Raw genomic sequence first — 11,359 nt, forward strand, 5'->3', positions numbered from 1 at the left:
ACCGCGATTTGCAAGTGCTCCGGCTTCGCATCGCCTCATGGTCCCCTTTAGCGGGAAATGTTGTAATTTTTTTTGATAGGCTGCATCTTTAGATCCTTTTATATCGTAACTGTTGCTCATCTTCACTCTTTCAAATCAACTTATTACTTCTGTTACATCTGTTGGGCAAAGAAACATTCGCGTTTTTTTGATGTGAGCCTTCAGTTAGAGATGTGGGCCATTCATTGAATTCATTCGTTAATCATTTGCATTTAATAACTTTATTATCAACTACAAGTTCGAAAATATTAGTTGTTCTACCGGCAGATATTACGTAGTGTAAACTAATCCACACTTGTTTGTTTTCTGTGAGCCTCTGGGACATCGAATAAACATAATTTATTTTTGCTTCTAGTTGTAAATGAATGCATGACTTTCCATATCTTTTGAATATATTCAAATCGTGTGGATTTTGGTTAACTAGAAATACCTGAAATGATCTAACTTCTTTCTTCAGTCAGCGTTAAGATTTTCAATTTACAGTCTATATTATATATTAAAGCTGTCTGTCTAAGAAGGTAACGGGATTGAGGTACAATAAAAGGTAGGTGTTCATTGGAAGCGGTATGCTTCCCGAAACTATGGAATCTGAGGGCAACTTTCTAACCTACAGGTCTGTTAGTGTTGCACTTGATTGAGTAATACCAGTTGTAGTTACAATAAAGTTTGATAAAAAGTGACATACAAAAAGCGTGGACAGATCATTTTGCTTATTTGTGCTTCCTGATATGTGAATATCCATCTCGCCTCCCAGTACAACCCTATAAAACAGTCATTAACGAAGAAAAATCTAATATCGCAGATTACCATAAACCTTGTAATATTACCATCGGGTGGTCTGTATATTGTCACACATATTTTAACTTCAACAGGCAAATTTCAATATCATCAGTGCATTGAGATTAGTCAAATAGCCATTCACAACTCATGTCATGTTTGGGGTAAATACATTTTGCTATTTAGATGCACTGTACTATAACCGTCGAGAATAGTACCGTCCGAGTCATCACGGTACCACGTTTCTGTAAGCATGACTGCTAAAAATGCCAAATTAAACTCAACAAGAAGAGAAAAGTCGAATTCTTTGCTATCGAGGAGGCTGCATATTAATGTTAGGCATCACTAGGGGTGATCGGCCATATTTGAATAGAAGTAAGTTCTCTTTGGAAAGGATAGATCTCATCATAATCATGTTCAATAGAAAGCAATTGTGATAATGTATATACACAGCCATTATGTGTACCGAGTATAACAAAGCTGGAACTTGAAATGTTGCAGAGCTGTATTTTGGCTCTTAAACAGTTGAAAATGTAGCATCGTTAACAGAGCCGTGATATACGTTTTATCATGGCACTTATCTCGCTTTCAGCAGGATTACACGAATAATATAAATGTTCAGTTGCCTAGAACACATTAGAAACACAGGTAATGGTTACACAAAATGACGTGCACTATGCGAAAACCCCGCAGAAAAAGCATCAGTAATGGATTTAGCTGTTTAAAAAGCCATCAAAAATACAAAGAAATATTACATGCAGCATCACAACTAAGAACTTCAGAATTCTCGTGTAGCAATCTATTAATCTAATCTACTTGCGTCATGTTCCCCTCGCATGTTATGCACAACACTCCAGTCCTCTCTAATTTCCTCATGACAATCCTGCCTTGTGAAACCCAGATGGACTTCCATTTTGCAGAGTTAGCTACACTGGCCTAGCCGAGACCGTTTCGCGTGGATCCTCAAGAGCCTTGCGGCGCATGCGCGAGCATCAGTGATGTCACGCACCGAAGCCGGCAGCTCCCGCGCACTCCGCCGCCACCGCGCGCGACTCGCCGGCGCCGATGTACGCTTCCAGAGGAGTGATGTCCTAGCCCTAGCAGACGTATTGGCGCCGGCGCGCGCACGGCTATTCGTATTCGCTGCGCAGTCGCCGCATGACTCTGCGAAGGAGCCTCTTGATAGCGCCTCTGACTGGCCTTTGCTTGTGTGGTATAGCCATGGAGGACAGCGCAAATGCTGCTCAACGGCGCAGATGCCCGAAGAAGCTTAACTCATCGGATCCCGAAGTATTTGCCTGGCAAAATAAATATACATGTGACGCATAATACGTATACCGTGTGTGTGTCATTGGAGCATCAGTAAGCATGATAATCAAGCTAATCCTAGACAATCAGGAAAGCTCACTAGTTCACTTGTTTTGCATCACTAGTTCAATAGACAGAAAAACTCAGCGATACAGGGCCTGGAACACCGGTACGGTCTGCGCCATGACGTCCATTAGTACCTTGATTGATTCCAAACCTACGCTGAAGCTTTAGGCCAGGTGCATAACTTTAACTTCGTTTTAGACAGGGCACAAAGTTCTCCAGTTTCAGTGCCGTTAAATTCCGATTAATAACGTAGACACATTGTGTTCTATAGATTCAATTAAAGTTCTGTTGAGTGCCGTTATTTCCCGTTTATTGACGCAGAATGAGTGCGCTCAATGTATTCAGTTGAACTACAGTTTTAGTGTCGGTATTTCACGTTATTGACGTAGAAAGACTGCATCCTATAGATCGGTGTGGAACGTAGGCGCTGAACTGTCAAGCGTAAATGCCGCTGTTATCAACTTACAGACATTTCTTGCCAGTATGCACTTGCGAATTTGAAAGCGTGTGTGTATCCTTCCAGCGCTCGTTCGTATCTATTTGCATTCATTTACACACAATATAGTTCTTAGGGGGAAACTATTAGGCCGGTTAAAAGTACAAAACCAGCGCGAAAAATTTCTTTTACGCAAACGCTTAACCAATTTCACTTTTCCAAATGGCATTTGAAAGGAATGCTTCTAGCATATGTTAAAGCTGAAGGAAGCTAGGTTGACACTGATAGGATTTCAAATGACAGCACTATCGAACGTGGATTATATGCGTTTACTATATTCAGTTAGCAACTTCTCTTGCAGATAATAGTGTTTTTGTGATTATTTTATTCTTGGGTGCTGTTTACAGCTTTCGTTCGGTGTTCAAATTTCACACCCTATGGCAGGCGTATAAGGTCCGCTGTGATTTCCAAACATCCGCTCTTGCGAATCACGCATGTAGGCGCAACTTTTCTTGCGATCTTCGACCGTCTTCTCTGCGTGACTGGCACCTGCTTTACTGGAATGACAGTGGCGGCGGTAGCCTCAGTCGCCTCGGGAGGGCGCACTTGCAATACCGCTCAAAAGCTCGAACCTTTGTCTCGTGATATGGATGCACATCATCACTAGGAATACTTCACCCACTCTGAGCATTGCACCACAAGCCACTCTTCGTTCTTCATGCTTTTACAATGTAAACCTGTTTCTGTTAATTTCTAACCAGGATACCAATGAGGACTCGCTCGTCTTTCATTTTGGAGTATCTTGCAGCATATTTCATTGGCAAACAAGGACACAGGACGGAGCTACAAATGGACACAAGCGCTAACTCTCAGCAACGAAACCTATTTTCGTAATGTCTGCATACGCCATGGTCGCGGGATCGAACCCCGGCGGCAGCGGCCGTATATCCGGTGGAAGCGAAACTGCTTGAGGCCCGTGTATTTAGATTTACGTGCACGTATAAGAACCCCAGGTGGTCAAGGTTTCTGGAGCTCTCCACTACGGCGTCCCTGATAATCATATCGTGTGTTTGGAAGGTTAAATCCCAATTAAAAAAAATATGACATATTTTTCCGTAATGTGATATGTATTCGTCTGACAGCAGTATCAGGGCTTTTTCTATCATACGATACCAGCAACGCAAGCTTAAAGCTGAACATAAGTTCCCGCAGACACCACGCACTATTTTAATTTCTGCTGTGGTAACCGGTTGGGAAGTACATAGCTAAAGTACAATGGCGTGTCAATTTCATGGAGCGTCGGCATTCGCTCACACTGATACACAAGCCTAAACAGTTGGTCAAGCCGTGCTGGCTTTGAGGTACTAAATGTGATAATATATAAGACCTAATTATTTAATAGCGACATGACATACATGGCAAGGTATTCTTGTACTGTAGTTATTGTATGGCGTAAGTAATGAGGTGTCCCATCTGAGAAAATGGCTGAAATGATATTTGTAATGTTTAGAATGTCATTTATGCTAAACATGAAATGCAATTCATCTGACATATCAATCCGTGTGGTCATGAAAGCATACACTTTGTGGCACACATATAGTACTCTTGCCGAAAACTGGTCACCAGTGTCTGTTCTTTAAAAGTAAGTACAGCACATGTTATCACATGTATATGATGCTCAGTCAATTATTTACTTCATGCTTATTGAGATATGCTAGATATTGAAATGATTTCAATGACACCTTCATATCTAGGAGATCTATGGCATGGCTAGGACGTGGTTTAAAAACCACGAAAGACCCTCACCTCTTTGTTGGCGTTTCGGAAGAATATCGCCCAAACTTTCCCGTATACCACTGGCACAGAACGTACCGCACACCTGCTTGAGAGAAGGATATAACGGCCAACCGAGAGCGCAAATCCAGTGATGCCCGAGGACAAGCAAGTCCGTCATCTCTTTCGCGGCGTCATAGAACTATTTGCAGGCCTGGTGCGAAACCCGCCAACCACCATCGAGGAGCTCATCAGTGATGCGGCAATGATCGATATTCCACTCACCATTCGGGGACGACCGTACGAACGCCGCCTAGAAGCTGTCTAAACCGCGGATACCGACGGAATGCATACAACGAGACTTCGACATCTAATGCGGGCTATTATTCGCGACGAACTGCAGAAGCTTTGGCCAACAGTCGAACCACAAGTGTCTCTGCCCGGCGTCATCAGAGAAGAGCTGCAACACGGTCTTGCATCAACTCAGCGGGCACCACAAGCATCACAGCCGAAAAGTCTGACAGCCGAAGAGATGTCTATGCCGCTGCACTACGCAGCCGAACACATACGGCCAGCTCGCGATTGGAACCTTACACGCCCATGACGCACTTTCGAACTTACCGGCCGCCACAACAACCGTAACACTACATGCGGGTGCCACTACAGCAGCCACCATTTCGCCATCGAATGCTTCTACTAACTACGCTACGGAAAGCCGACGTGTGGAGCGCACCGGACCACAAACACCAGTGCTTACTCTGCGGTCAAGCTGGGCACCTTCTCTGAGTACCCCTACCGCAGTTTAAACCTCGTATATTCTGTGTTAACTCCCCACGCCTCAAACCAGGCGAAAGGCCAAACACATATAACCATAGCTCCGAGACAAGCAAGATGCGGCCCCTGGTCAGTTCTATATCTAAAACGAATATAATATGGATTTTCTATGGCGCTTTTAAAACGTCGCAATTGGTTTGGAATCGAACAAACGTCTTGAAATATACGTTCCAGACGAAAATGGTCTTAAAAATACGTTTTCTAGACGTTATCAAAAACGGATATAGTACGGATTGTCTGTGACGTTTTTCAAACTTCCAAATTGGTTTAGAATTCGTTTTATCCTATTTATCCCTAAAAAAACGTTTTCTAGACCATGTGTACTACCTGAGTGGCCGCTGGCCTAAGCCGAACCTGCGACCTTCAAATAACACGTCCGATGATCTACCAACCGGCGGTCATCCCCCGGTCCACTTTATGGTGTATATATATTTTTAGAAGGGAAGCATCTTATAGCGGTGTGCAAACCGGTCGTGGTGGTGGTGGTGGTGGTGTGCGTCGTGACCACACTTACTCGCATGCGCTTACCCTCTCCATACACCACCTCTACACTCCCCTTGTCCACTCCTCCTCCCCATTTCTCTCTTCCCCTTACCCCTCTCCACTCTTCCTCTGAAACGCGGGCTAGACATGCCGAAATTCTCTCCTGCGTAACGCCGCGATGAGCGCTAGCGCATGCGCGTCCCCTCCCCCTCTCTCTCCTCCCCTACGCTGCCCCCCTCTCGCGCGCCTGTCGACCGCGTTCAGAAATAACGGCCAGGCTAGAGGGAAGACACGACGCGTGTAGCGTTCCTCTTCGCGTTCCACGACGAGAGGTCGGTACCATGCCCAACGAACGCCAACGCAACACAATCGTGCAAGTGCTCTAGCTTCGCATAGCCTCATGGTCTCCTTTAGTGGGAAATGGTGTAATTTTCTTTGTGCTTAACAAAGAAAGACGAGGCCTTAAACTTCTCCTTTTTTCGTTATGTTCTAACGTCTGATACATTAGACACGCTCACAGTTCTGGCACCTCGGTGGTCTAATGTATACGGAGCTCGACTTCTGACTCGAAGGTCGCAAATCCTGGCTGCGGCGGCCGCTTTTTCGGTGGAAGCGAGAGTGCTTGATTGGCGTGTACTTGTATTTAAGTTTCCGGAGCTCTCAAATACGGCGTCTCCTCATAATCATGTCGTCGTTTTGGGCGTAAGACACCAGATGATGATAATAATAAGAATAATAATAATAATAATAATAATAATTAGTGGTCTGAGGCAGGTATGTTGCTGTGCAATCTAGCATGGGTGACCTCAGAAAAGAGATAACGTCAGTCTGCAATAATAGTATTATCGAGGGTTTCCACAATATTTAACGTACAAACGGAGAAAAGATGACGCCCCTACGAGTGCGAGCGTCTTATTTACTTCCTCTTCATCGTGGTCTCTGCTTTGCCTTTCGCGAGATTTCGCCACGCTGCATGTTTCCGGTGCGTCTTTTAGATGCGAAGCATCTTATGTCGGAGTTGAAACCAGTGGTGTGCGGCGACCACCCTTAGTTTGCAAGCGCAAACCCTCTCCACACACCTCCTCTCCGCTCCCCCTCTACCCTCCCATTTCCACTCCCTTCTCCCTCTCCGCTACTCCTCTCCCCCTCTCCACTCACCTCTCCCCTTTTTCTTCTCCAATAACCCTCTCTACTCCCCCTCTGAAACGCGGGCTTGACATGCCGAAACGCTGCTTCACATCGCCTCATGATCCCTTTAAGGGGAGATGGTGTGATTTTACACCAGTGCGGTAGCGGACAACGCCTCCGATTTCAGTGCGCTCGAGGAGGCAGGCTTCGAGAAAATACGACCTGCGGCCGAATCGTCCATGAATGACGGCCACAGATCCTTCAATCCGTGACATCACCAAAGTCGACGGGCCCCCTGTAACCACTGGGCGAAAGTGCGAATTCTCACGAAGGCGCCAATGCGCACATGTGATCTCTAGCGCGTCTGATCAACACCACCTAGACTAGCTCAAGACCTCTCTATACCCGTCGTGACGTCGCGGTACTTGCCCGCACCGCTCGCTTCACGGCTTTGCATGCTGCCAACATTCCCCTCTATTTATCGCGTTGGAGGTGCGCACGGCGTGAGAATATCTTAACGTACGCTAGAATTTGGTGTACGCATTTACTATAACTGAGTCATTTTGCAGCAGGAATCGCAAAAAAAAAAACATTAAGCCGCTTTGAGAAAAGCTTAGCGCTGTTTGGTCATGCTTTCACGTGTACGATTGAAAATCGGATGTTTCCTAGATCCAATCACACTCACATTTACATACAGCCAGTCAGCTTTCTTTACCCCTTAACACATAATAAAATCATGTCAAGCAAGCTCTTTCTGACTAATGTATTGCCAAACAAAAGGAAGGACGGAAATACAAGCAGCACACTTAATTCTCTTTAATAAAAATGTCGCTACGCCACGCACACTTCACTTCTTTTTTAATGTATTTGCTTTGCGCATGGCAGCTTTTTCTTTTTCTTGGCGTCATACTGCACTGCATCATTTTTCACTTTGCAAAAATTTTTCAACCTTGTGTTCATCGCTGCATTCCCTACTGAGCGCGTCGCAGTTTCGGAGAGTTGGGGAAAACTGTGGGCACAGCATATTCCCTCAGGCGAACTCTGTCACTTATAACTTCGAGTCTTCTTCCTGTGCTCTCGTCGCAGTGTGTCAACGTGTTGACGAAGTCACTTGTCCGGAAGGGAAGCTCGCATACCTATATTTTGAACAAAACGAATAAAATGTCAGGGTAAAAGTGATATTCGGAAAATCACCACGAATCGACTCACTGCGGATTTACAACAATTAAATAAAAATACTAACTGCACAACTTGTCTGTGCAGCGAATGACATTAATGGAAGTTTCTTTACAATCCTACTTAATAATTGTTCACCAAGTTGCTCCCATGTAATATCGATAAATCTTAAATACTATCGTCTAAGCACGAAGCACGCGTAATGTACTACGCGAGTCAAAACCATATGCATTGCTTGTAATAGTTACTTATGTTTACTTACCTTCAAATGGACGCCTGGAGTGAAATCCTTCATTCGAATTGCTCGCAGCCACTTATCCTTCCGGTCAACCTCCCTCGTAAATGAATACACATGAACCTTTGGTCCACGGTCTTAATTTCTTTTACAACAGGGGACGCGATAGCAGCCCGTGTCTCTGGAAACACACGACCACGTGTGGCTCAAGGAATATCACAAGAGGAACGTTCCACACCGGTTCACTTCACAATACACGAACACATCACTAGGACAAACGCACAATCACGTAGTACCACTCGCCAACAAATCCGCAGCCTAAATGTAAATTCAGAAAAAACGTCCACAAGAAATCGAAAACGTGCACACCACGTGCAACTTCGCGACGAAAAAAATGTCCTGCCGAACTGTCCGAGCACACGAGATGGAAGGGGCAAAACGCTGGTGCGGCAGAAGAGGTTCTGTTGAGCAGAACAACTAGTGTGACGTAGCGCGCCGGTGTGGAGAGGGTTGAAGAGGACTTAAGCTAGTCTAGGTGGTGTTGGTCTGACAGAAAGACTTCGGTCGAGATCGAACACAAACAATACCTCGCATACAGTGGTTTGAGATATATTTTTCGAAGCAGCCATCAAAATGTCGATTAATCGATTAAAAATCACATAGAAAGCAATTAATCGAATAAAATTTTTCACCGACCATCCCTACTTTTATCGCCCGCTCACGCTACCGGTAAGCCTGCCGTAACGATGCGGTGCCGTAGAACGTCGGCAACATGCACGGCAAACTTCGACGGCGAGGCATTCGCGCCTCCGAAAAACTTCGCTGCACTGCCAAAAACAGTTGTCCAAACACAGTTGTCGTGCCATCTGCAGCTTGTAAGCTCTGAACTGATACTTCCGTTTGATTCAGATTCTTGTCCTAAAGCTTCGATAGTTAATTGTTCGTGCCGATTTGGCCCCGTGTTTGAGAGCCATACTCAAATAATCGATGCTGTAGGCTTAGCGAGACAAGATAGGCGCATTCGATAGCTCGGATGACATACATTACGCGTTTGTTAGTTGTCTCTAATCATCCGTAGCTGTCGGCAGCTTGGGGACACGTTATTTGGTTTTACGCTACGCTTTTTTGAACACCGCACAGACTAAAACGCTGTATTGGATGCTGGAACCATGCCTGGCACCGACACTGTCAACATCCGCAGCTGCAGCGTGAAAAACGCCGAGCAAAAAGACCGCAGCTCGAAGCGTGCCGCGGCAGACGCAGATGACCCGGAAAGTCCAAACCAGACGACGCGGCGCGCCTATGTAGCTCCTTCTTTGCTGACTGGCCACATCGCTCTAACGACAAACGGCAAGTCACCGTGCCGCTAGCGTGAGCGGGCCATTAGACTACTACCAGAGGAGCTCCTACGTGATATTTTAGGGGCGAAAACCTGAGGGTCGAGGCATCTCCCGTGTCCGGCGAGCCGGCGGCGTGCGTCAGTTTTGCATGCAGTCCGCTAGGGGCAATGCGGTGCACAACGACGTATCATAATTGTGACAGAACAATGTAAAACACCTAGAAGCGCAAACCCTTTATACTAGTCGGCTATTTCAACGTAGAATATATAGACCTTGGGACCTATCTTTGTCGCGACGCTAACTGCCCGTTTTCAAGGTGGTTAGAAAACCATTGCTATAGCCGAATGATATGTGTGTGCGTGAATCAACAAACGCAATTTTGACAAAACATATAAAAGACCTACACGCACAAACCCTTTATGCTAGTCAGCGACTTGAACACACACACAATGGACCTCGGTAACGAGCTTTCTCATCGACTCTTGATGTGACTTTAAATACACGACAGGACGCTGTGGTGCAAATGCGTATGTAAGCGCGTTTCACACAACCCATTCTCTTTCTGCCATGAATGAAAACACAACGTAAGGTGCTGTGTGCAGCGGCTCAACGGGAACGGCGATGACAAGCTACTACTCCGGAGGGGAGGGCACGGAGAGCGTCGGCAAAACGCCAAAAACGACAAACTCGAGATTCACGGTGACCGAATGATCCCCAGAGTTTCGCCCACTCAACATCATTCACTTCGTCGATTTGCGTGGATTTTTTTTTTCGGAATCGTCAGGGTTTGTGCGGCTTATGTAAATCAAGAATCGGCAAGACGTCAGGTATGGCAAGATGTTGCTGTTCAACACTTTTCTTTTTAGGGATACTGGCGAACAATTATCATGATCTACGAACACCTGTCAAATCCACTCTACCCAATTATATGCTTGTAGTTACTTCGGTCTGATGGTCCAAATGTGTGGTCACTACAAGACCTGATTAGAAGTTGTCCTTCGACAGTTCCACACCTCTCTACCTATCACAATTCATTGTTCTCTTCCTAGACTGTTGAGAATCAGTTATGGTTTCTGCAACTTAAATTGAAGACGCACAGTTATGCTTCGTCTGTGAAATCCAGTAACCCTGCATTCAAATACATACCTTGAGCAAGTCAATGTCATCTGCATTTCGCAGGTTACTGGAGTGTTCCAAGTTAAGTCTTATTCCCGACTCTTACCACTCCAGGGCGCTGAACACGCCGTGTAATCACGCGGCTACTGCAATGGAAGAGATTGTATATCTATTTGTTACACGCTTCAATAATTGGAATTCGTTACTTTATTTATGGAGGAATATGGTGGTGGTGGAACCGCTGTAGAATTCTTACATTATTAGAACGTAAGAAGCCACGACGCTTCTCTAAAATGCCGCAGTGTTCAAACTTATTCTTACAGTGTTGGGTGTTCGCCTGCGTACTGATGCTTACCGTAACCAGAGTCGTGTTCAGATAAAATCGGTAATGACAGACTTGCAATTGAACAACCGTAGTTCACGGCAACGGTAGTGGCAATATTGTCGCCAAAGTTTTTTCCGCGTTGCGTCTTACACAATTCTTGTACAGTTGGGGGTGCATCACGAACACAGTCTTTATTATTGTTGTTTAATACAACAACCCCTTGTTGCCTAATACTGATCTTTTTTAAACTGAAGCTTTGTATATTTGTGTGGGTTTTCTCTTTGTATATTTTCTTAGCCACAAAATAATCTTCCATTTTCATA

The 11,359-nt window shown here is 45.2% G+C and overlaps 1 long non-coding RNA gene across 1 annotated transcript; it reads right to left on the reverse strand.

Moving 5' to 3' along the window:
- Positions 1-7,651: 7,651 nt before the first annotated feature.
- Positions 7,652-11,012, reverse strand: LOC119373201 (uncharacterized). The gene is made up of 3 exons (XR_005179778.2): positions 10,742-11,012; positions 8,283-8,436; positions 7,652-7,980 (listed from the first exon to the last, which is right to left on the reverse strand). It is a non-coding gene; the product is annotated as an uncharacterized LOC119373201 (long non-coding RNA).
- Between the last annotated feature and the right edge of the window lie 347 nt (positions 11,013-11,359).

Source organism: Rhipicephalus sanguineus, chromosome 11 (genome assembly GCF_013339695.2).
Source record: "Rhipicephalus sanguineus isolate Rsan-2018 chromosome 11, BIME_Rsan_1.4, whole genome shotgun sequence".
NCBI lineage: Eukaryota > Metazoa > Arthropoda > Arachnida > Ixodida > Ixodidae > Rhipicephalus > Rhipicephalus sanguineus.